The sequence below is a fragment of the Mobula birostris genome, chromosome 6 (assembly GCF_030028105.1).
Source record: "Mobula birostris isolate sMobBir1 chromosome 6, sMobBir1.hap1, whole genome shotgun sequence".
NCBI classification, from domain to species: Eukaryota; Metazoa; Chordata; class Chondrichthyes; order Myliobatiformes; family Myliobatidae; genus Mobula; species Mobula birostris.
In genome coordinates, this window is record NC_092375.1 from 52,357,566 (window position 1) to 52,384,413 (window position 26,848).

Below are 26,848 nucleotides of genomic sequence, written 5' to 3' on the forward strand. Positions count from 1 at the left end.
ACAGTTTGTGTTATCACACAGTCCACTTTAATTTCAACAACAAAGATGATGCAGTATTACTCTCAACAATAACATTTTCAACATATATTTTGTGTTACCAGAGAACAAATTGTTAATATTTTAATTGAATTTACTTTCACATTTTTGCAATATTTTTCTTTGCTTGCCTGGAGATTATACAGTGTAACCTGAAGCCCCTAAATACTGGAACAGATACTGGTGCCAAACCAGTCCTTATATGCCAATACTACTAAGTACCTTTCTGGTAATTAAATCCTTGGTACACTGGACACTCATATCTGCTAGAGCCACAGGCAAATAAAGCAGACCACAGGTGCGGCAGCAAAAGAGGCTTTTTTACAGATTCCCAAGGATTTTTTGACAGACCTAATTAAAACTATAGTCTGATTTTAACATACTCTGCTACACACTTAATTAGCAAGGTTACTTTACCTGCACTAAAACAACCCAATTGACTTTAATTTTCTGAACTGAAAATGAAACAAAGGACATTCACTCAAAGTCTGGGCAAATACATGGTAGGTATCAGTGACATAAGGAGTGAATCTGCAGGCTCCACAGGAAAATCTGAGGCTACATTTGGCATAGATTCTACCCCTATCAATACCACACATTCACAGCAGATTATTTGACCAAAATGGCAAATGATTTTCTAATATTCATTGCAATCCAATGTTTCAGAATTCTGACAGCACACTTAATGAGCCACAGATATTTATCTTGGAGCAGTGCAATCTGTTCACCTATATTGGAAACTGTTAACAGTATATCATGTATTTTGAAAAATTAGAACATCCTGGAAACAATCAAGTTCGCCCACATCTGCGGGAAGATAATTTTTTCAATTTTTCAAAGGGGTGACTTAGTCTTTATCTCCACAGTTCTTGCCTGAACCAATGAACATTTCTGGGATTTTCTATTTCTGTAGATAGTGGAAATATGAAACTAATTTTTGCTTCAGATTTTATAGATATTTTGATTTCCATGCCACTGGAAGAAAAGTGATCTTCGAAGGAGAAATTTCTCCTTAATTTTAACAATGCAATTTAGTAATGTGTCAGTGAGGTCAAGGTGGAAGAGCATAAAATTTTACATGATCCGTATGCTAGACTTGGAAGATATATTATAAGAATAATTATCTGACATTTTACACTCTAGCTTAAGAATTTCAATGAAACTACAGCTATCCATTTCAGCCTCTGACATTTCATTCTATTAACTGGTGTGCTCAGATTGAAGCTGCTATTGAGGAGACTCGACATCTAGCTTGCCACAGCAACTATGTTTTCTCCATCTTCATCTAATACCTGAATCTTTCAGATTTTTCTCTTTACTCCTCAGCCATCAGAATCTTGAACCAAATCTTGTAACCGCTGTCAATTGATTTTGCATACTTTGACCTTGGTTGCTTTCCCTTCTGAATTACTCATGCATGTCACTTGCTCTAGAACTTTGCAGTCTAAATGCTTCCTCACTCTCATACACTGAAACCATCCTTCACTGACTCCTGGAACATTAGCTCATTTATTTCAAAAATATCTTTATGTTCCTCTTTCAATCTATCCACGTCCTCATTAAACACAGTTTTGAATAATTTATTCTGCCGCATGTTAATTTCACACATTCCAATCACTTTATTAATTCTATTGTCTTGTCTTCATTTTGTTTTCTTCCAAAAGCATTTAGCACCATACTTCTCTCTGGAAAGCTGTACAGGAAACCAATTGCCATCTGCTGTATTTCTGTTCTTTTGCAAAAAGTTCTAAAAACCCACATTCTATATACTTTCAGACTACTCTCCTTTGAAATTTCCTTTTCTCTCCCAGAAGTTCCTGTTATTCCTGGAAAAGAAACCAAGTAATTTGTAGTCACGTATTGCAGTTGTAAGCAGGCAGACAGAAATTTCCAGATATATAATTTGGTGTCCAGTCTTTTTTTTTATCCCAGTGATATAATTTAATACTTCAAGCAAGTATATCAAAGCAAGGTAAAGAAAACTTGTCACTAAGAACACTGGATTGGATCCTATTTACTTATTGACATCATTACTGGGATGGTGAAATCAAAGCACCAAGGCTGGCATCTTGAGTGAGTGTGGATTGTGAGGCCTCAAGACTGAGAGATATCCTGGGGGGAAGGAGGGGAAATAGATTGGGTTTCACTTTGAAACTCACTCAGTAATGAAAATTTTTCTAGACCCATTTTTCTAAAAAAAATAGCAATCAATGTTCAGTTTTGGCTGCCTCATTATAAAAATGGATGTGGAAGCTTTAGAGAGGGTGCAGAGGAGATTTACCAGGATTATGTCTGGATTAGAAAGCTAGGGCTTTTCTCTTTGGAGAGAAGGAAGATGAAAGGTGACTTGATAGAGGAGTACAAGATGATAAGAAGCATAGGTTGAGCGGATAGCCAAAGACTTTTTAACAGAGTGGAAATGACAAATACAAAGGGGCATAACTTTAAGGTGTTGGGAAGAAAATGTGGGGGGGGGAGGGATATTAAAGGTATATCTTTTTTATACACAGAGAGTGGTAGGTGCATGGAAATGTCAGTATTTGCATAATAGAAAACCCTACCATTTCATCAGGCACATTTTATTGGAAGCAAATTTAGAACTGTATTCTGTCCATATCAGATACATTTGCAGTTAATTCTCATTTATGAAATACCAACAAATTCCAAAACTACTTCTACTACCAGGTTCACTTGGTGCATAATCTGGATTACACTTGTTGACAAATAGTGTAACAATGCACTCAAAAATAGCAAATAAATTAAAATGTAGTACAGTGTAAAAGAACTGGTTTAATTAGAAGGATTTAGAAGGAGTGGATTGGGACAATTTGTTTTTATGGGAAGGATGTAAGAAAGAAATAGAGGTCATTTAAAGGTGAAATTTTGAGGGTACAGGATCTTTATGTTCCTGTTAGGTTGAAAGGAGAGGTTAAAAGTTTGAGAGAGCCATGGTTTTCAAGGGATATTGGAAACTTGGTTCGGAAAAAGAGAGGGATCTACAATAAATACAGGCAGCCTGGAGTAAATGAGGTGCTCGAGGGATATAAAGAATGTAAAAAGAATCTTAAGAAAGAAATTAGAAAAGCTAAAAGAAGCTATGAGGCTGCTTTGGCAAGTAAGGTGAAAATGAATCCAAAGGGTTTCTACAGTTATATTAATAGCAATAGGACAGTGAGGGATAAAATTGGTCCCTTAGAGAATCAGAGTGGACGGCTATGTGCGGAGCCAAAAGAGATGGGGGAGATTTTGAACAATTTCTTTTCTTCGGTATTCACTAGAGAGAAGGACATTGAATTGTGTAAGGTAAGGGAAACAAGAAGTGTAGTTATGGAAAGTTTGATGATTAAAGAAGAGGAATTACTGACGCTTTTAAGGAATATAAAAGTGGATAAGTCTCCGGGTCCAGAGACGGAAGTTAGTGTGGAAATAACAGGGGCTCTGACAGAAATATTTCAAATGTCATTAGAAACGGGTATGGTGCCGGAGGATTGGCATATTGCTCATGTTGTTCCATTGTTTAAAAAGGGTTCTAAGAGTAAACCTAGCAATTATCGGCCTGTGAGTTTGACATCAGTGGTGGGTAAATTGATGGAAAGTATTCTTAGAGATGGTATGTATAATTATCTGGATAGACAAGGTCTGATTAGACAGTCAACATGGATTTGTGCGTGGAAGGTCATGTTTGACAAATCTTATTGAATTTTTTGATGAGGTTACTAGGAAAGTTGATGAGGGTAAAGCGGTGGATATTGTCTATATGGACTTCAGTAAAGCCTTTGACAAGGTTCCACACGGAAGGTTAGTTAGGAAGGTTCAATCGTTAGGTATTAATATCGAAGTAGTGAAATGGATTTAGCAGTGGCTGGATGGGAGAGAGCAGAGAGTAATGGTGGATAACTTTGTGTCAGATTGGAGGACGGTGTCTAGTGGTGTGCCTCAGGGATCTGTACTGGGTCCAATGTCATTTGTCATATATATTAATTATCTGAATGGGGTGGTAAATTGGATTAGTAAGTATGCAGATGATACTAAGGTAGGTGGAGTTGTGGATAATGAAGTAGGTTTTCAGAGCTTGCAGAGAGATTTAGGCCAGTTAGAAGAGTGGACTGAAAGATGGCAGATGGAGTTTAATGCTGATAAATGTGAGGTGCTACATTTTGGTAGGACTAATCAAAATAGGATATACATGGTAAGTGGTAGGGCATTGAAGAATGCAGTAGAACAGAGGGATCTAGGAATAATGGTGCATAGTTCCCTGAAGGTGGAATCACATGTGGATAGGGTGGTGAAGAAAACTTTTGGTATGCTGGCCTTTATTAATCAGAGCATTGAGTATAGGAGTTGGGATGTAATGTTGAAATTGTATAAGGCATTGATAAGGCCAAATTTGGAGTATTGTGTACAGGTCTGGTCACCAAATTATAGGAAAGATGTCAATAAAATTGAGAGAGTACAGAGGAGATTTACGAGAATGTTGCCTGGGTTTCATCTCCTAAGTTACAGAGAAAGGTTGAACAAGTTGGGTCTTTATTCTTTGGAGCATAGAAGGTTGAGGGGGGACTTGATAGAGGTATTTAAAATTATGAGGGGGATAGATAGAGTTGACATGGATAGGCTTTTTCCATTGAGTGTGGGGGAGATTCAAACAAGAGGACATGAGTTGAGAGTTAAAGGGCAAAAGTTTAGGGGTAACATGAGGGGGAACTTCTTTACTCAGAGAGTGGTAGCTGTGTGGAACGAGCTTCCAGCAGAATTGGTTGATGCGGGTTCAATGTTGTCATTTAATGTTAAAATGGATAGATATATGGACAGGAAAGGAATGGAGGGTTATGGGCTGAGTGCAGGTCGGTGGGACTAGGTGAGAGTAAGAGTTCAGCACGGACTAGAAGGGCCGAGATGGCCTGTTTCCGTGCTGTAATTGTTATATGTTATATGGTTACTTAATATTTTGATGTGTGCAGGACATTTATGCCTATAACTTGGATAATGTTATGCAATTTTTCCAGAGCAACCCAATCCAAAGGCAATCAGTTCTGGTTAAAACTGTGTCAGTTGTGGAGATAAACTTAGCATTTAAAACCTCAAATCCGACCTTTTCCTCATGTCAGACTCATATTTAACAATGTCAACCATTGTGTAAGGGGTATTTGTAAACCAATTGCAATAGAAGTTGGAGCTCTTAGTTTCAGGTAACAACTTCAACAAATTGCAGAAAAACTATTTCCACATATTGACATAAAAGACAGATGTTAGCCAAATTTAATTTTGGCAAAGTTATAAAGGGACAGATATCAGAAATGTATTTTAGACCGTAAGACCATAAGATAAAGGAGCAGAAGTTGGCCATTCGGCCCATCGAGTCTGCTCCGCCATTTTATCAAGAGCTGATCCATTCTCCCATTATTTTGCTTGCTACTGCTCTGTTATTTCCATTATTTTTAGAATTAACAATTTCATGGAGCAAGAACACAAAGAAAAGCAAAAGTGTACCATCTTGATGTTAGACCATTCAGAAAAACCATGTCATTATTGCCCAATCCATCTATAGCTTCATTAGTATCCAAAGATCTACAGACTTTGCATTGAATTCAGCACAACCCCCTAACTAAAGATATTACTGCTCATCTCACTCCAAGATAACCAAACCTTCATTACAAATCTGAAACCCTGGAGAGGAAATGTGGGTAACATTTCAACTATTTATTAAATGTATCCGAAAGTTGCAAACTGCTTATGTTTCTTGTGCACTGAATGATGTGCCAATACATTTAATGGTAGAGCAAGCAATAAGGCCAGTTATAAAACAAAATCTGCATTAATGAATATACAATAAAACAAATACACTTTTTAGTAAATGTCAATATTTCAAGGCTATGTAAGATTGACATCAACAAATTATCATTGCCAAAAAAAGCATAGTTATAACTAGCAACACACATAAAAGTTGCTGGTGAACGCAGCAGGCCAGGCAGCATCTCTAAGAAGAGGTACAATCGACGTTTCGGGCCGAGACCCTTCCTCAAGACTAACTGAAGGAAGAGCTAGTGAGAGATTTGAAAGTGGGAGGGGGAGGGGGAGATCCAAAATGATAGGAGAAGACAGGAGGGGGAGGGATGGAGCCAAGAGCTGGACAGGTGATTGGCAAAGGGATATGAGAGGATCATGGGACAGGAGGCCTAGGGAGAAAGAAAAGGGGAAGGGGGGAAAACCCAGAGGATGGGCAAGGGGTATAGTGAGAGGGACAGAGGGAGAAGAAGGAAAGAGAGGAAAAGAATGTGTGCATATAAATAAATAATTAACAGATGGGGTACAAGGGGGAGGTGGGGCATTAGCAGAAGTTAGAGAAGTCCATGTTCATGCCATCAGGTTAGAGGCTACCCAGACGGAACATAAGGTGTTGTTCCTCCAACCTGAGTGTGGCTTCATCTTTACAGTAGAGAAGGCCGTGGATAGACATATCAGAATGAGAATGGGGCGTGGAATTAAAATGTGTGGCCATGTGTGGACCCTGCTTTCTCTGGTGGACAGAGTGTAGGTGTTCAGCGAAACAATCTCCCAGTCTGCGTCGAGTCTCGCCAATATATAGAAGGCCACATCGGGAGCACCAGACGCAGTATGTCACCCCAGCCAACTCACAGGTGAAGTGTCGCCTCACCTGTAAGGACTGTCTGAGGCCCTGAATGGTAGTGAGGGAGGAAGTATAAGGGCACGTGTAGCACTTGTTCCACTTACAAGGATAAGTGCCAGGAGGGAGATTGGTGGAGAGGGATCGGGGGGAAGAATGGACAAGGGAGTCGCGTAGGGAGCGATCTCTGCGGAAAGCAGAGAAGAGGGGAGGGAAAGATGTGCTTAGTGGTGGGATCTCACTGGAGGTGGTGGAAGTTACGGAGAATTAAATGTTGGACCTGGAGGCTGGTGGAGTGGTAGGTGAGGACAAGGGGAACCCTATTCTTAGTTGGGTGGCAGGAGGATGGAGTGAGAACAGATGTGTGTGAAATGGGGGAGGCAGAGACAGGGTGAGAAGAGGAATAGTCCAGATAGCTGTGAGAGTCAGTAGGCTTCTGGTAGACAACAGTAGATAAGCTGTGCCGAGCTCTCACAGCTATCTGGACTATTCCTCTTCTCACCCTGTCTCTTGCAAAAATGCCATCCCCTTCTCGCAATTCCTCCGTCTCTGCCACATCTGTTCTCAGAAAGCGGAACAAGTGCTACACATGCCCTTACACTTCCTCCCTCACTACCATTCAGGGCCCTAGACAGTCCTTCCAGGTGAGGCGACACTTCACCTGTGAGTCGGCCGGGGTGATATACTGCGTCCGATGCTCCCAATGCAGCCTTCTATATATTGGCAAGACCCGACGCAGACTGGGCAATCGTTTCGCTGAACACCTACGCTCTGTCCGCCAGAGAAAGCAGGATCTCCCAGTGGCCACACATTTTAATTCCACGTCCCATTCCCATTCTTATATGTCTATCCACGGCCTCCTCTACTGTAAAGATGAAGCCACACTCAGGTTGGAGGAACAACACCTTATATTCCGTCTGGGTAGCCTCCAACCTGATGGCATGAACATTGACTTCTCAAACTTCCGCTAATGCCCCACCTCCCCCTCGTACCCCATCGGTTATTTATTTATATACACACATTCTTTTTCTCTCCTTTTTCTCCCTCTGTCCCTCTCACTATACCCCTTGCCCATCCTCTGGGCTTCCCCCTTTACTTTCTCCCTAGGCCTCCTGTCCCATGATCCTCTCATGTCCCTTTTGCCAATCACCTGTCCAGCTTTTGGCTCCATCCCTCCCCCTCCTGTCTTCTCCTATCATTTTGGATCTCCCCCTTCCCCTCCCACTTTCAAATCTCTTACTAGCTCTTCTTTCAGTTAGTCCTGACGAAGGGTCTTGGCCCGAAACGTTGACTGTACCTCTTCCTAGAGATGCTGCCTGTCCTGCTGCGTTCACCGGCAACTTTTATATGTGTTGCTTGAAATTCCAGCATCTGCAGATTTCCTCGTGTTTGCATAGTTATAACTATTTTTGCTGAAATTAGTTCGCACTCTACTTTAAGGACGGTATTGTAAATCTTTTTTAACATAGATTTCTATTCTCAGTTAATACAAATTTCAGCTCATTTAAGTCTTGATTGCCAATCTTTCTCTAGTTCTCTGGTGATTTCTTAAAAATAAATGAGTGACAAAGCCTCACTGCTAAATTGAGAAAATAATATTATACTAGCTGCAGATGACCAGCTTTTGACCTGAAATTTGAAGCGAGAGGTCCAAAACCTGAGGATCATTGATGGGTCATGCAACAGCTAATGAATTTGCCTATTGCACTACACTACAAATTTAGATCATTCACATCGAGATAAAATGCACCTGCAAATAACTATTTCTTTTGGAAAGACAACTTTTCAAGCATTGACTGCCTGTGGCTTAGTATGTCAGTAAAACCTAATCATGCAAAGAAAGCAGGATTTTCAGGATATTTCGCAGTTTTGAAAGCCCGGGAAAAAGCTACTAATAGCAATGGATCGCTGAGATAAACTTCAGGACTTCTGCATTGACTTACACATGTGCACAAATATCAAAGTTATCATCACTTTCATAGACTAGTGACACTAAATGGAAAATTTTCTACCCTCATCATCACTTATAGACTCCATTCAAAAGTGAGATACACTGACATACAGTAGATTTGATACTTTTGAAGTACAGTTCTGTTCAGAATAACTTATGAGATGAAAATAGACAAAATGTGATCCATGTGGTGTTTACTTTCATACCTCCGTCCTATAATTCTTTCATTTATTTAAAAATAGGTATTGCTATTGTCATTTCATGCCCGTCCACACTCTGTGAAAGACAGGCATTGCCTGAAGTCAATATAGCAACAAGGAGAAATATCAGTATTTTAAAAGCAAATCAAGCAGTTAAAAGATTGATGTGATTTCAAAGGCTCTCATTACAAAAGGAAAAAGGTGATTTAGAAATACCAACCACATATGATTGCTTGCTGTACTTTAATATATAGACTAATATAATTGAAATTGACTGCATATTGACTTCGGCATATAACTGTATGTATTTTAAGATTTAAATATTTTTCACATCTTGTTCTTAAAATCTTTTTATATTTCTACTAACACAATCATCTACTGCTGCTTTGAGGTCATTGTTTTACTAAATTGCTTAACTTAAATCAAATTTGCAATACGTTACAAGTTCAGAACAAAATCACAAATGCTTTATTTGTTCTCATTTATAACTTACATTGGGTTCAATATGGATATACTTTTTAAGATATTTTTACTGTGGTTCAAATTTATGGGGGTCAAAGTTTTAAGACCAATACCTATCAACGTTAAATAATTATCACTTCGAAAATTGAGGTTAAAAGCCTGTTCTAATTCATAGTCAGTTCTCAATTATAAAACCTTACATTTTTTCCTGAATAGAATTCCTAACATTTTAAGTCACAATGAAAATTCAAGTTAGACTATTATAAAATAGCTGAAAACAGAATATGTTTATGCCCTGTTTGGCTTATGCCCATTAATGCTACATTTGCCTTAGTTGTTCTTTCATTCATCTAACGGAAACATATGCATTAATGGAGTAAACATACAAATACACATTTACAGAGCCTATAAAAAGTATTCATCCTCGTTAGAAGTTTTCATGTTTTATTGTTTTACGACATTAAATCACAATGGAAGTAATTTGGCTTTTTTGACACTGATCAACAGAAAAGACTCTTTTGTGTAATTGATTGCATAATTACTCACCCCCCTCCAGCCAGTATTTAGTAGACACACCTTTGGTAGCAACTACAGCCTTGACTCTGTGTGGCTAGGTCTCTAACAGCTTTGCACATTTGGACATTGAAGTTTTTCCCCATTCTTCTTTACAAAGCTCTGTTAGAGTTCATAGGGATTGTGAGTGAACAGCCTTTTTCAAGTCTAGTCAGAAATTCTCAATTGGATTGAGAGTTGAACTCTGACTTGGCCACTCCAAGACATTAACTTTTAAGCGATTCTTGTGTAACTTTGGTTTGATGCTTGGGGTTATAGTCTTGTTGGAAAACAAATCTTCTCCCAAGTCGTAGATCGCTTGCAGACTACATCAGGTTTTCCTCCAGGATTTCCCTGTATTTTGCTGCAGTTTATTCTACCCTCTACCTTCACAAGCCTTTCAGGGCGTGTTTTAGTGAAGCATCCCCACAATATGATGCAACCACCACCATGCTTCACGGTAGGGATGGAACAATTTTGATGATGTGCTGTGTTTGGCTTATGCCAAACATAGCGTTTAGCCTGATGGCCAAAAATCTCAATTTTGGCTTCATCAGACTGTAGAACCTTCTTCCAGCTGACTTCGGAGATTCCTCCATGCCTTCTGGCAAACTCTCGCCAAGATTTCATTGAGTTTTTTTTTGAACAGTGGCTTTCTCTTTATCACTCTCCCATAAAGCTGCGACTGGTGAAGCACCCGGGCTACAGTTGTTGTATGCGCAGTCTCTCCCATCTCAGCCACTGAAGCTTGTGATTTCTCCAGAGTTGTCATAGGTCTCTTGGTGGCATCCCTCACTAGTCCCCTTCTTGCATGGTCACTCAGTTTTTGAGGACCGCCTGCTCTAGGCAAACTTTCGGCTGTGTTATACCCTTTCCTTTACCAAACTTCACTCCAACGGATATTCGGTGACTTCAGAATTTTCTTGCATCCATCTCCTGACTTGTGCTTTTCAGTAATCTTTCTGCAGAGTTGCTTGGAGTGTTCTTTTGTTTTCATGGTGTAGTTTTTGCTAGGACACTGACTCACCAGTCATTGGACCTTCCAGATACAGTCGAAATACGTTGACTACACAGTGATCTCCATTTAACCAATTATGTGACCTCTGAAACCAATTGGCTGCACCTGTGATGATTTGGTGTGTCATATTAAAGGGGGAGAATACTTATGCAATCAATTATTTTGTGTTTTATGTTTGTTTAATAATTTAGATCACTTTGTAGAGATTTGCTTTCACTTTTACATGAAAGAGTCCTTTTTCTGTTGATCAGTGTCAAAAATAAACAAATTAAATCCATTGAGATTCAATATTGTAAAACAATAAAACATGAAAACTTCTGGGGGGGGTGAATACTTTTTATTGGCACTGTATATTACTCGTTTCTGATCTTGGGCAAAAAAATTCCATTCAAAAACAGTATAGGTTGAGTACCCCTTATCCGAACTTCCAAAATCTGAAATCCTCCGAAATATTGTTTTTTTAGTGCCAATATGACATCACAAATGGAAAATTCCACGGGATGCTGGAAAGGATCCCAGGTGATGCGCAGTTCTCTGCAGACCACAGCGAGTTCTGAGAAGTGACTTCACATGTGTAATGAACAGAAGTTAACGAAAAATAGAAAAACACTGCATAAAGTGAAAAATGTAAATCCTGATCATGATTCGACAGTGTCGAAGTGAACATATGCTGCTTAACAGTATGCTGATCATGAAGCAAGCAACGATCTGTCACGATGAACTGAAAATTGACGGTAATTGTGAATATTCAGCAGGCTGGCTGCAGAAATTTAAGAAAAGGCATTGAATTAAATTTTTGAAGTGTCAGCTGATCATGAACATCTAACACCAGAGCAAGTCTACAATGCTGATTGTTTTTTTCATATCTTACATAAAACCTAAAAGAGAGTAACATGCAAATATGAGGGGTGATTGATAGGTTCGTGGCCTAACGTAGAAGGAGATGAGTTATACAGCTCTTGTTACATGCACATGCAGGTCAACTCTTTGAGTGATTATGCAGAAAGTTTGAAGTTAACAACTCTTCTCCTTCTACCTTAGGCCACAAACTTATCAATCACCCCTGATGCGCTATTAATTGATGAGTTATTAACTTCAAACTTTCTGCAGTGGAGTCTCCTGCCTGATGGTAGAAAGTCAGAGGATGATGGATGGATGGATGGGATCCTTAATAATACTAAGGTCCCTTCATATGATGAGCTCTTGATAAATATCCCTGATGGATGGTAGGGAGATACTACGAACCTCTCAGCTGTTCTCATGGTCCATTGTGGGGATTTCTGTCCGGTGCTCAGCTGTTCCCATACCAGATGGAGATGCAACTTGTCAGGACACTCTCAAAGGTACTGCTGTAAAATACAGTTAAGATGGGGGAGGGGAGCCTTGTTTTCCTCAATCCCTTCAGGAAATGGATATGCTACTGTGTCTTCTTGTTCAGGGAGGTGATATCAAGGGACCAGGTGAGGTAATCTGTGATGTGAATTCCCAGGAACTTGGTGCACTTAACTCTCTCTAGGGAGGAGCCATGTATTCGCAGAGGGGGGTGGTTTATCTGCACCTTCCTGAAGTCCACAATGATGAACAAATGCAGGACAAAAACTGCTCACTGGTAGCACATAAATTCCATCTGACATGATGGAGATCCCAAGCTATGTCATTATATATTCCAAAATTCAAAACACTTCCGGCCCCAAGCATTTCAGAAAAGGGGTACTTAACCTGTAACAAACTTCTTCAAACTATACATAAGATGTTGCTTAGCATCGTGGTGCAACTGGCAGAGTTAGTGTCTCACTGCTCCAGTGATCAGGGTTTGATATCTGTCATCCAGTGCTGTTTATGTGGAGTTTGCACATTCTCCCTGTAATTATGTGGATTTCATCCTGGTACTCCAGTTACTTCGCACATCTCAAAAATGTGTGGGCTGGTAGGTTGATTGGTCCCATTAACCTGCACCTGCCTGGACTGTAGATGTGTGGTAGAATCTGAGAAGAGTTGATGGCAATGTGGGAAGAATAAAACTGGATTAAGATGGTATTGTTGTGGGTGAGTGCTTTGTGACTGGTTCAGATTTGGTGGGCTGAAGGACTTGTTTCTGCTTTATAATTTATTTCAGCTCTTCCTCATTAAGTTTATCCTGTTCATCTCATTAGAAAATTATTTCCATATGCTCATTGCAATGGCAATTCTTATAAATAATGCACAATCACATACTGCATGCACTATTATTCTCAAATGCCAAGAGAACAATAGTTCCACCCACCTGACTCTGCCACCCGACACTAAGACACCCTCCACCTTCGTTCCGTCCACAACAACAGGCAGGATTTCCTAGTAGCCACCAATTTTTATTCTACTTCCCATTCCCATTCTAACACATTGGTCCATGGCTTCCTCTACTGCTGCGATTAAGCCACTGTCAGCTTGGAGGAGCAATACCTAATATTCCATCTGGGTAGCCTCCAACCTGGCATAATAAACATCAATTTCTCTGACTTCCGGTAATTGCTCACCCATCTCTTTCTTTTTCCATTCCCTATCCTGACTCTCCTCTTACCTAATCTCTTCTCTGCACCTGCACATCACCTCTCTCTGGTACCCCTCTTCCTTCCCTTTCTCCCATGGTCCACCATCCTCTCTTATCAGATTTCTTCTTCTTCATCCCTTTACCTTTTTCACCTATCACCTTCCAGTTTTTCACTTCATCCTTCCCTCCCCCAACCACCTACCTTCCAGCTTCATGTGTCACCTGCCAGGTTGTACTACTTCTCCCACACACCACCTTATTCTGACTTCTTCACCCTTCCTTTCCAGTCCTGATGATGGATATCGGCCCAAAACGTCGACTGTCAATTATCCTCCAGAAATGTTGCCTGACCTGCTCAGTTCCTCCCACATTTTGTGTCTATTACCCACTACCTAAATTGCAAAAATAAATCAATATCATACACCCATATAAATTATTTCCCGAAGCCTCAACCACAAGTTACCTTACAGGAAGGAGATTTCTTCTGAAATAATCTACCAAAATAATAAACCATTACTATTTGCTAAAACTAGTTAGTCCGAAATTACACTTTAAAAAAATCTCTCTCCAAGAGTTTAAGAAGGAAATGATGAATTTTAAACTTTAAATAGAAGGGTGAAAATAAGAAATAAACCTGACATTTCTTAGTAACCTATTTCTAACTATTAGCCAAACACTGAAACTTTCAAATGTGATCAATAGCACCTTAACTATTTCAGAGAATTTCTTTTTAAGCTCTACTTTAATGTTTGAAGCAAATAAGCATCTATCTTGAAAATACACAATAACAAAATAATATGAATACAAGTGAAATATCCGATGGTATACATTCAAATTTGCAACAAAATTTTCAGCAATTACCCTAAGAACTGCCAGCCCATTCTGGCATCTGGTGCGAATGCATTAGTTCCAAACTTGGTAGCCCACCTTTGCTGACAATTTTATAGTAGTGTTCCACTGTTTGTGCCTGCTGCGGCAACATGAACTTGCTGAAGTACCCAACCCTTATACTGGGTTTTGTGCTACCCAAATCTATGATTGGATAATCATGAATTTTGGGTATGTTATGTTTGCCAGGGAACTTCTTCAAATCTTCATTGTATGCTACAATATGTGGTGCCCTATTGGATTCACACTTAGAGAGTCATAGAACTATACGGTACAAAAATTGACCTTTCAGCCCATCTTATTCCTGCTTACATTTTTGCTCATGAGAGATATTATACACACAATATGGACAAAAGTTGAAATTTCCAGTTCTTAGCTTTATTCAAGGTTTTAGTTGCAAAGATAAATTTCAAGCCCTTGTTACTTGCAGAAAGCTGACAAGTTGTGCAGATTTTAAAATTAATATCAATTTAATGACTTGAAACATTATTTTATTTGAAATTGTCATCATTGTAATTTTTAGTTGCCTGAATGCTAGGAATATTAAAAATATGAAAAGGTTGAAACCTAAGGTATAGTATATTTAATCATTGATGGTGGATGGTAGTGGTGGTGGTGGTGGTGGGGAGTGGGGAGGTGGCGTACAGCAAAGTTTTAAGGTAATGATGCTCCCTTTGCACTTACTGCTCTCCTCCTCTTGGTCATGGGGTTGGAAGGCAATTGTAGTATAGTCTTAGTGAATAACTGCTGTGCATTTTATATGTGGTTCACACTGCAGCCAATGTATAGAGGGAGTGGACACAGAGCATGATGAATCAGGGTGCCAGTCAAAGATGCTGCTTTGTTCTGGATGGTGTCCAAATTACTAAGGGTTGCTGGAACTGGACTCATCCAGGGTAGTGGAGAGAATTATGGCGCACAAACCAAAATACCACGTGGATAATGGAAAGGATGAGGTGTCAGGTGTCAACACCTGATTGGTTATGTGTTTGTCATTATCTTTGTTTATTATAAGCATATATTTTAAGACCTTAACAATGGCCTTCCATGCATTAGGAGATCTTAAGTGGGGAAGTTTGCTGATGATTGCATAAAGTTCAACTGCATTAGCAGTACCTCTGCAGATAAGGCAAAACCTGGAGAGCAGTCAGGCATGACCTGACGAGTGGCAAATCACGCCCGTGTGACTCACTGCAGAATACTCAAATCCTAATCTGTTCTGGTAGTCATGGTGTTGTGTGGCTGATCCAGTTGAATTTCTGGGCAATAGAGATCCCCAAGAATGTTTATGACTGGGGTCTTATTGATGAGGTAATAATACTGAAAGTCAAGCAGAGTTGGTTAGAAGCTCTTTTATTGGAGATGGATGTTGTCTAGCAGTTCTCATGATTAACGCCAGCCCATGGCTGATTGTTGCCTAGATTTTGCTTCATCTGTGGAGGTGCTGCTAATGAAATTCGACTTCATGCAATCATCAGCAAACTTTCCTACTTTTGTCCTTCTAGTACAGGTCATCGATGAAGTCTTGAAAAATATGCCTATCATAGATAAAGGTAATTATAAACACATTAACAAACATGTTGTTGGCAACTAACATTTAGTTGGAGAAACTTATATTGTGCCCAGCAAAGGCCAATATTAGTCAACCTCCCAGAATGACTAAGGAAAGAAGATCTTGCTGATTATGTCTGGAGCTTTACATCAATCTGCACTTCTATATAAGTAGGAAAGTTTTGGGTGCATCGGAATTGATGGCTGAGGCAGCTTGGCCAAGATATGAGGTGGGCTATGACACCTTCCAGCTGCTAATATTGTAGAGCTAGTGGTTCTTGAAAAAAATAACATTTATTTTGTAATATTAAATATCATTTATAATAGATCAATTTGCGAAAATCTTCCCACAGCAAAAATATTTTACAGTTCAGTAACATATTTAATACTAACAATACATCAATCACAGACAATTAGAAGCTTCAATTAGGCAGCCCAAGGAACATTAACGTATAGGCTCAGAGTTTATTTTCGATGGGAAAAGAGTGACATTCACCAGAGACCTTGATGAAACTGACACAGAGGGATTCAGTGGATCCTTTGTGTCGATTTGCTTTTGACCCTGTCTGCAAGTTAGTGCTTTCTGTAGGGCATCCATAATGACAAACAATAGTGACATCAATAAGCTGTGACTATGGCAACATGACATGAAACCAGGAAAAAATATTTTAATTATTATAATATTATACAGAGGGCAAAATCACTTTAATCCACAAGACTTATTATCTTCATTATTTTTCCGCACAAATAGAGGGTATATCATTCAATTGCAAACCAAGCTGGTGATTGTATGTCCTCTACAATGACAACGATGGTATTAATAACATTATAAAATTATGAGCCGCATAGATAGGGTAGACACATCAAAATTTCTTTCCCAGGTTAGAAATGTCAAATACAAGAGGACATGAAAATATGGCGAGATGAACATAGTCTAAAGGATCTGTGTGAGCTATTTTGCTTTTCACACAGGGTGGTAGGTGCCTGGATCAGGCTGCTGGGGCAGTGGTGGAAGCCGACATATTAGGGGTGTTTTAAGAGGCTTTTAGATAGACACAAGAATACACAGGGAACGCAGAAATATGAATCCAGGGGTTCACGACCGGCCACTTTTTGAAATCCTCAAATGTGGCCTAGAAGACAAACGCGCCTTCTGAGGTTTCGTGGCCCTGTGGACGAGCTGATTCTAAGCTGGTGCTACTGACTGAAGCATCGCAGGAGAAAATGGAATATTGGGTACAGCAGATCAGCCGTCAGAGACTCTGTACTTGCTCCCTCTCATTGGTAGAGGAGAGTTTGTTGCTGATTCTCCGGTCGGAGAAAGTGGGAAATAAAGCAACCTGAAAGACTTTTAACACTGTGAATCACCATAACACCATTATCTCTCCCCTCTCACTGTGAAAGGGGACACCTCTTTTTCCCTTTATGAGAGACAGATAGACAGCCAGCCAGCCTTTGGTACGTTGAATTGTTGGGTGAATGATTAATTTTTGTTGTATTGCAGATCATGGTCTTTCTTGCGGGCTTTGCTACTGCTTGCTTTCTGGGTGGAGGGTGCTGATGCTTTTTTGCAGAAGTGGGTGGATATGAGAGGGCCATTGCTTTGCAGCTGCTTGTACATGGGGGGGGAGTAGGGGAGCTTTGGAGTTCTAACATTTTTACTGTCACATTCTTTGCGGAACTCTTGCGTTTTCGTGGAAGTCTGCGAAGAACAAGAATTTCAGGATGTATATTGCACACATTTCTCTGATATTAAATGGAACTTTTGAACTATTGATGATAACTCCCAGGGAACACAAAAGATAGCAATATGCTAGAATATCAATAACCCAGCTCTTCTACTGACCAGTGAGCCCCATTGTTCACTTGCCCTCAAAATCTGCTCTTAGCTGGAGTAGGTCCTCGGGGCCACAGTCTTCTGGGGCCCCTCTCTGAATATATATGTGGCAACTCCTATCACTAGATTCACTTTGGCAGTGGGTTAAACTCTATTTCCAGGTTCCTGTGAGAGTTTTTTAATATTCATTATCATTAGGAAATTATTAGTGATGCTATTAAACCAGCACATAATTAAAACAGAAGAAAACAATTGACACTTAAGACATTTAAATCATTACCATTAAATGAAAAAAAAGATAATTTCTATTTGCTCTTTTCTCCACAACCTTTTCATTCTGTTCAAAAGAGTAGGTTCAGTGAACCTGTACCAAGTTTACTCGGCGTGGGTCCGGCAGGCAGATTTTGCATTCTAAGCGCTGGGAAATTTACAAGAGATGATACTCAGTGGTGGAGCTCCAATGGAAGGACACAATAATCCACAAAGTGAGGATTAGCAGCTTCCTTCACCTGTAAGCCCCAAACTTCTGCACACCTACAGGGGTAACAACTGGCATGTCCAACCAGAACTACTATCTTTTAGGTAACAGATCTGGGCCATTAAATACTTCTATCCAGGATATTGTATTTGGAGTTGCCCATTATACAAGTGGATACGTTTTCAATATTGCACCTTTACTTAACAAGCTGTGTGACAATGGCCTTTGACATAGAACAGTGAAGCACATTTATTTTTAGGTGCAGCAGGGTATTGCAGACTAGGGAAACAAAAACATCTTAGATTTTCTGAGAAGTATCTCATTTATGCAAAATAAGTTTTGTTGGTCTTAAATCCCTTCTCAATTGGCAGTCCATAAATTTTCTTGATTACGTGTTTTTTTCTGGTAGTGCTTGCAATTCTGATGAAGCAATATTGAAGGAGGAAATAATTAAGATGCCAGATGTGTTAAAAAAATGATAGCACATAAGTACTGGAAAAGTTGCCTAGATAGGATGGGATTCATCCTTGGATTATGAGAGAATTATGAAATGTAATTGTGGGCAACTGACCTTAATGGTCTTTGTATTTAGGGATGGCATCGGAAGATGGGAGATTAGCAATCTCCCCTGTTTTCATACCTTGACTGTTTCATCCCTCCCATTCAGTCCCTTCCTACCTATTCGTGACACTTCACATGATCTTTCAACGATCTCAAGTTCCCTGGCCCCAATTGTCTCATTTTCACTATGCATGTCCAGTCCCTATATACCTCCATCCCCCATCAGGAAAGCCTCAAAGCTCTCAGCTTCTTTCTGAACACCAGACCCAATCAGACCCCCTCCACCGCCATTTTCCTCAGTCTGGTGGGTCTAGTCCTCATTCTCAAAAACATCTCCATTGGCTCTTCCGACTTCCTTCAAACAAAAGGTGTAGCCGTGGGCATTCACATTCCTGCCCTTTTGTCAGCTACATGGAACAGTCTATGTTTCAAGACTACACCCGTATCACTCCCCTACTCTTCCGAAGTTACATTGAAGACTGTATTGGGGTTGCTTCCTGCACCCATGCTGAGCTCATCGACTTCATCAACTTTGCCTCCAACTTCATCCTGCCTTCAAATTTACCTGGTCCATTTCCAACACTTCCCTCCCCTTTCTCGATCTCTCTGTGTCTATCTCTGGAGACAGCTTATCTACTGATATCTTTTATAAACCCACTAATTCTCACAGCTACCTGGTCTATAACTCTTCCCACCCTGCCACTTGTAAAAATGCCACCCCCTTCTCTCAGTTCCTCCGTCTCCACCAAGTCTGCTCTCCGGATATGGATTTTCATTCAGGAACTAATGAGATGCCATCCTTCTTCAATGAAAGGGGCTTTCCTTCCTCCACCATCAATGCAGCCTTCACCCTCATTTCTTCCATTTTGCACACATCTGTCCTCACCCCATCCTCCTGCCACCCCACCAGGGACTGGGTTCCTCATGTCCTCACCTACCAGCCCACCAGCCTCCGTGTCCAGCAAATAATTCTCCACAACTTCTACCACCTCCAATGGGACCCCACCACCAAGCACATCTTTCCCACCAGCGATCAAAAGGCAGGCAGTCATTGCTCACCTTCTGCATTCACCTCAATGTTTCAATCTCACTCATTGCTTCAATCAGTGAACAATGGAAGCTTTAGTCAGCACAATGGAATTGAACATTGGCTCATGCCCCGTCCTGCAGTCTTTTTACCACGAGATTCGTACACACTGCCTCTGTCTCCCAGAATCCTCTCAGAGATGAGATCCCCCCTCTCCTCACATTTATACTCTGACATCTCATCTTTTTTTTCAGTCCTGATGAAGGGTCTCAGCCCAAAATGTCAAGTATTTACTCTTTTCCACAGATGCTGCCTGGCTTCCTGAGTTTCTTCAGCATTTTGTGTGTGTTGCTTGGATTTCCAGCATCTGCAAACTTTCCCTTGTTTGTGTTACAAAAAAAGGGAATAAGAATAAAACTAGCATCATGAAGCCAATATTATACCTTTGGTAATAGGAAAGCTTTTAGAATTGATCTGGGGCAGGATTAGTAATCACCTGGAGAAAAATAGATTATTTAAGACAGGCAGTGTGGATTTATTAAGAGCAAACTATCTTTAGCCAACTTAGAGGTTTTTGATGAGGTAACAGACAGAATTGATGAGGCCATTGAAATTGTTATGATGTATATGAATTCCAGTAACTTTTTGTGATGGGGCTTATCAGCAAAGTTGAAGCATGGGACATGAAATGTTCGTAACCAAGCAGACAGCATGGTGATTGTTTTTTTTTTTTGGATTGATGGAAGGTGAATGATGTCATTTCCCAAAGACTGATTTCAGGGCAGTTGATTGTTTCAATCTACAGTATATGAATGAACTAGGTTTGAGGGTGGAAGCCACAGTTTCTAAGTTTGCTGATGAAATCAGTATCATGATTGCAAAGAGGGAAGTGACAGATTACAGCAGGATATAAGCAGTTGGCAGAATGGGTGGGCACACAGCAGATGAACTGTGAGATGAAGCATTTTGAGAAATGCATGTGAGGTTGTGAGAATGCGGAGTGGCAATACAGAATAAAGGTCCTAAAAATGGAGTATGAACTGAAGGACCTGGGATTTGGATGTTCAAGTCATCAAACACAGTATGGTAAGTGGAGAAGGCAGTTTATAAGGCACACATAATTCTGAGATCTGTCAAAAGTGGCACAGAATATAAAGTGAGGAAATTGCACTGAACCTTTGTAAAATGCAATTCGGGCTTCAGAAGTATTGTGTTGAATCCTGGTTGCCAATTATAGGAATGTGAAGGATTTAGAGAGGGTTCAGAATAGATTTTCCAGGCAGTTCCTATGATCAGCAGAACTAGTTACAAGAATAGTTAGAGGTGCTGGGTCTGTTTGCTTTATTTTAGAAAATGAAGGTCTGGCCACTTGATAGTAGGAGATTGTTCCTTTTGGTGAAGGGAAAAAAGATAAGAGGTCACAATTATAAAATAAATAACAATAATTTAGATTGGCAGAAAGAAATATTTTTTTTCACAGCATGTAGCTGGAATCTTGAAAGCACTGCCTGTGAATTTGATGAATGTAGGTTTCACTGTGTCCTTCAAGAGGGAAATGGATAAATATATGAAGAAATAAATTGCAAGAGCCAGAGTGTGGAACCATAGAGCTGTTCTTCTGGATATCTAGAGTGGTTACAGAGACCCAAATACCCTCCTTCTCTGGTGCAACCATTCTATGCAGGAGATCATTTCAGTGATGAGGTAGCTTCATGAGGACGTTATTACGATTAACTCCTCATTAAAATTCTTACACTTCCATTTTTCAGCTGCCATGGTTCAGTTTGAAGACTTCTTTGGATCAACAGCCCAGAACACATGACCACACTTGCAGTGCTTAGTCAGGACTATGAACAGGGAGGTATATAAAAAAAGCTTTGGGTAAGACGCACAATTACTGCACAGATAAGTATTACTACTAAGCAGCTGGGTGTGGATTATTTTGATTTGGGTTTGATCAGTGCAATGATGTTTGAAACAATGCCAACATTCTTTGGCTTGAAAATAACAAAGTTGCAAATAATTTAGTAAACCACTCAGTGTAAACTAACTTCAGAAATCCCACTTGCATACTCACTACATGTAATTGATGGTTATGAGATTATTCATATCCAGGCATGATTAACTACCAAAAGGCCATAGTTTGACCAGAATTTCTTGACCATGGCAGATCATCTGAACTTGCCTCAACTTTTCATTCACCTGCCCTATACCTTCAGTTATCTCGAGTAGATTTATCCCAATTCTCAGTAACAAGTCTGCGAGGTGGGTTATTCTAGATATGAATCTAATTATAGAGTGGGAATAGAAGAAGCAAATGCAGAAGAACTGGAAAACAGATTCTTGCCCAGTATATTTGCAAAAGCTGTCAAAATTACTGAATGCTTCTGAAAGTCTCTGCCATACAGGAAATGCAAAAAAATAAAAACAATTGGTAAAATAATCAAAATATTGAATTAAAATATTTAAACATTAAAAAAGCATGGAAACTCAATTAATTTAAAAAAGATTGCAGGTTATCTAATCATAATTTAGATTCAGAATAGCCATTCCACTCACTAAACTCACTTGATCTGGTAACCAGTGGTGTGGCATTATACTCAACTAATCAGTTAGCTCTCCTCTCAGTTTTGTTTGTAGTGGCTCTCCATCACAATCAGAATTAGATTAATCAGAATTAGAATCCTCTAAGCCATTTCTAAGATACTTGCCTTCTCAGATTAGTCAGTGTTATTACTTGCACCAAACTTAAGGCTTTCATTCCACTAAATTTATCCAGATTTTTCAGTTACAAATCTGCTGGCAGGTCATTTAGAGAAGGAGCAGGCATTGAACAGAATGGGAATATTCTTGTAGAATATTCATGCTCTCCCACTCATGAATGGTTGGGAAGAAAACATCATCTACAAAATCCTAGTAAACACCTGTCAACAAGTTCAAGTCTTTTCCATTTGCATCAGAACTCCATGGCACTTAAGCAGTAAGTATAGTTCAGCTATCAATGATAGCCATAAGCATGTCGATTGTCTTACAGTGACTGCCAGAGAAAATCAGAACTTAAAGGTGGAGAGGCATTCCTGCCAGATTAGTCTTATTAAGAACTTACACTCTTTGATTTTACAATTCTATTTATTAATTTAATATAAGAACTATGTTAAATATTTGAGTAGCCTGGAGTGAACATGGAATATCCCTATTTATATCTTTTCTCTGTGAACTCTCTCACAAATTTCTGTTCCCATTCTCCATATTTTTCCTCTATTTCATTTAGACTTAATATGTCTCCTGCATGTCTACACGTGTCTAAACTTCCATTGACCTATTACTGTGCAGTGATCACTTATGCTACAAAAGAGGCATAAAGAGCCACTACAGCAAACAAACTATTGAGAGCTAAGATTTTAAAATCTATTTCTTATTGTAACTTATAGCAAATTTTTATGCATTGCACTGTACTGTTGCCAAAAAAACAACAAATTTCATGACATATGGCAGTGATAATAAAACGGATTCTGATTCTGTTATCAGCTAACCTTGGTGCCACATTTTTATAATAACTATAAATTATACATGCAAGACCTTACATTCACCCAAGGTTTTCGATGACTTCACATATTCAATACTCAAAATCTTTATTTCACAAACCATCTGTACCTAAATAATACTGCGATGTGTCAAATAATTCCAAGGATTGAAAGGGCAGATGTCATATAGCACAATATTACATGGCTTCTATTTTGTGGGGAATTATTGTTAGTTCTAAATGGAGCTGTTATGTAAGCTTCAACAAATTTGCAGTTCCCATAAGTATATATGCAAACACAATTTTCTTGGAGCTGTTTACAAATAGTTTCCCAGCGCCAGTCCAATGCTGGACTTCCTAAGGAGCTCCACAAAGAGCTCACTGGAAGAGAGTTAATCATTCAAAAAACTTATGGCACATTTGTGCTGGTCCAGGAAATATGTCACCAATCATTTGAGGAACTAAGTTTTGGCTTAATTACAATTTATTTTCAAATTACATTAATTTATTTAAATGCATTTGGGATTTAAATGTGCTTGTTGTTTCTTTTTATATAATTGTTGAAGTTTTTACAAATTTTATAGCTTTCATAAGAATGATTTTTAAAAAAATAGCTTCGAAGTATGAAAAATGCTCGTGGTATTTTGACTGTTTGCACAGCCCACTAAGTTAGGGTGATTGTTCAGTATTCTGACGGACACCTTTTGTCTATACCATAATCCAAACCCCCGATCACCACACACACACACACACACACACAGTGACAGTACAATGCCTGGCTTTAACACTGAAGTCTAAACGGTCCTCAAGTCAGCATGCTAGCTTTGGAAAATATCCACAGGATAAGATCCTTCTATGTAAGTCAATCTTAAACGAGGGCAGCTTAACACTGACAATTTCTGGGTCTATATTGTAAATCACATTGCAATAATATGTCATAACCATCCTTACCTTTCTATGAAGAAAACACAAACTCTCGCAAATTGCAATGATGTGAAAAATTTTCTATTAGAAATACTGAACTTGTACCATCAATAGAAAGAACTGCTCAGGAAGGTATCAATCTGCTGCATTTAAGTAAAGCTATGTCAGAAGTGAATGTTGAAGTGAGAGAGAGACCAGTTTTTTTTTAGGGAAGGCCGTATGTCAGGATAGTCCACAGGATCAGCACCTGGTGTCTCTGATGGATATTTTGGATAGTTTTTTCTTTCTTGCACTTTCTAAGTTGCTCTCTAAATGATGCAAGCTACATTTGAAAGATCACAAACAGTTGCAAGTAAATTTGTAACTAAATTTGTTTAGCTTCTGGTCATAAATGGGAGTCAGACCATTAAAAAAATGTAAATGGAAAGCAGTAATCAGCTTGAAGTTAAAAATAATACTCCCTGTGGAATAGCTTTGAAGGTGATCGTTCTGTGAAAACAAATGCTAGCTCACTACACCTGCTTTATTATTGCTCAAGGTATCATTTAAGAAAATGAGTTGTTTAATTTGGGTTGTTTCAAACAGACAAGCTGACGCTCAAGTTGCTTATTTAAAGAAGCTTGCAGAACAGATGGATAATATCATTTAGTGTATCAATAACTGACATGCATGTAGTTGAAAGGTGTTATGTACTCAAAGAAGATAGCTTTACAGCATTAATTGTAAAGTGTGAACTTTAAGCTGAGGTCCATGTCTCCAAAAGATGCTTTTAGACTTGAAAGAATATCTGAGGAAATTTCATATGCGTGTGAGATCATCCAAGTGGAGAAAAGAGGTATAAATGTAGGGAGCATGTCAGACTTATTAGGAATGGGCTAAGGAACATCAAGGAACGTGAAAGAAACAATGAGAATCCATTCCTCCAGCTTCAGTTTCTTGTTTGTCAGCAACTTCTTGGTATATTTTTTTCTGGTTATAGGAATTCTACCTGTATTTTGGAAATTATTTGTCTTTTAGGTTTAAGAAATGCGTTATACTTTGTGCTTTTATCTTTTGTGTTTGAGAAATGCCTTATGTTTAAAGAAATGATTTGTGTTTTAGAAATGGTTTGTAATTTTGAAATATTTATGATAGAAATCCTCTGTGAGTTTTAAATGTGTTTTAAGAGTGTTGTTTGGATTTAAATGTTTATCACTATAAATAAATGAACTACGTTTAAAACTACGTTGTTAGCTGGAAGTATCTTCTCCTATTGGAAAACATTTTAACTCTGTTTTCTAAGTGCTTATTTTAAGTGTGCTTTTATTGCGTATTAGGTGTTTATTCAGATGTTGACCATTGCTTTACTATGCATTAAGTGTCTGTTACTGAGTCCGTGGGATTACTATGCTATTTGGGATGTAACCATTGAATAAAACCTGTGTACTTTTAACCCCTCGAGAAAAACAAATGTAGCCAAGTAAGAGAGATAAGAGTAATTGATTTATTAGTTAGAGTAAAAAACTTACAGAGGTTTGCTAACCCAGAAGGGCTATAAAGAATGCTGTGTGAAAACGACAAATGGGCAGTCAGTGACAGACTTACACAGCCTGGTCCACTGTCTGTCTCAGCTTTACTTTGCAAATTAAAGTTTAAACATTTCTTGAAGAATCTTCGGCACTTCCTTGTCAGTTGTGAAACCACGACACTCCTTGGTAGGGAGAGGGGACCCTCCACTTGAACAGTGGGTATTAGTAGCTAAACACACTATGGAAAACAAACAGCGAAGTAAACTAGATTTTAACGATTGGGTGGTTACAGTATAATATTCCTATAGTGATAGGTGACAGTAGTCATGGATATTTATATTGGGAAGAACTTAAGGTCTCTATTTCAATTTAGAACTTTGTGGACAGTGGATTCAATATAATCACAGTGTCAAAGAGTCATTGAAACAGGCTCTTTGGTATATCTAGTCCATGTGAAACTGTTACTCTGCTTTGTCCAATCAACCCACACCTGGACCTTAACTCACCATAACCCTCCCATACATGTACTTATCCAAACTTCTCTTAAGTGCTGAAATCAAACTCGCATCCACCACTTCTTCTGGCAGTTCATTCCACACACGCACCACTCTCTGAGAGAAGTTGTTCCCCTTCATGTCCCCCTTAAACATTCCTCCTTTCACCATTAACCCATGATCTCTAGTTGTAGCTTCACCCCTCCTCAGTGGGAAAAGCCTGCTTGCGTTTAGCCTATCTATACTTCTCATGATTTTACATACCTCCATCAAATTTCCCCTCATTCTCCTACACTCCCGGGAATAAAGTCCTCACCTATTCAACCTTTCCCTACAACTCGAGTCCTCAAATCCTGGCAAAATCCTTGTAGACTTTCTCTGCAGTTTTTCAATCTTATTGATATCTTTCCTGCAGGTACATGACCAGAATAGCATATAACAGTCTGAATTAGACCTTACCGATGTTTTATTTAACTTCAACATAACATCCCAACTCCTGTGCTCAATACTTTAATTTATCAAGGCCAATGTGCCAGAAAGCTCTCTTTATGGCCCTATTTACCTGTGATGTGACTTTCAAGAAATTATGGATCTGAATTCCCTGATTCCTCTGCTTAACAGCACTCCTCAGTGCCCTACTGCTCACTGTACAAGTTCTACTGTGATTTTACCTCGCAAAGTACAAT

At 39.2% G+C, this 26,848-nt stretch overlaps 1 protein-coding gene across 1 annotated transcript in view; it reads right to left on the reverse strand.

The window, feature by feature from the left end:
• Positions 1-26,848, reverse strand: part of epha6 (eph receptor A6) — a 729,322-nt gene that overhangs the window by 548,344 nt on the left and 154,130 nt on the right. The window lies entirely within an intron of this gene.